We start from the raw sequence: 566 nt of genomic DNA, 5'->3' as shown, positions 1-566 counted from the left end.
ACCCAATTCCATGGAGGGATCGGGATAGGGGTCCGGGTCCCAGCCTCTGCGGCCGAGGCCAGTGCGCGGCTCTGGGCTGCGTCGCCTCTCCAGGTCTGCAGCTCCAGGGGGAGACTGGACGTCGCCGCCAGCCTGTTTGCTTGGAAACCGCGGCTTCCTCGCCTCGCTTCGCGACCCCGAACCCCACAGCTTCAACCACCCACTCCCCACCCACCGCCCAAATAAAAGCCCAGTGCGTTCCCCACCCCCAACGTGCCCCCTTTTCCTGCAAAGCCTGCAGATGGCCTGCGTCTGAGCCAGGAGGGGCTACCTCACCAAGGATCATGTCAGGACCAGTTGAACCTTTGGAACTCATTTAACCCCCTCTTTTTACAGATGAGGAAACTGAGGCCCGGTGAGATGGCTTGACCAAGGTCACCGGAGAGTTAGCGGCAAAGCCTGCATTAGAACCTAGGGTCCCTGGCTTTCATACTCCTTTCCCCACTATACAATTCGCTCCTATTCCCATTGAAGACCCAGAACCCCAAAATTCATCTTGGTGTATCAGGAAAGTCTTTGTAATTCCT

This window comes from Myotis davidii, unplaced genomic scaffold (genome assembly GCF_000327345.1).
Source record: "Myotis davidii unplaced genomic scaffold, ASM32734v1 scaffold2325, whole genome shotgun sequence".
Lineage (NCBI taxonomy): Eukaryota > Metazoa > Chordata > Mammalia > Chiroptera > Vespertilionidae > Myotis > Myotis davidii.
Note: the sequence above shows the minus strand (reverse complement) of the source record.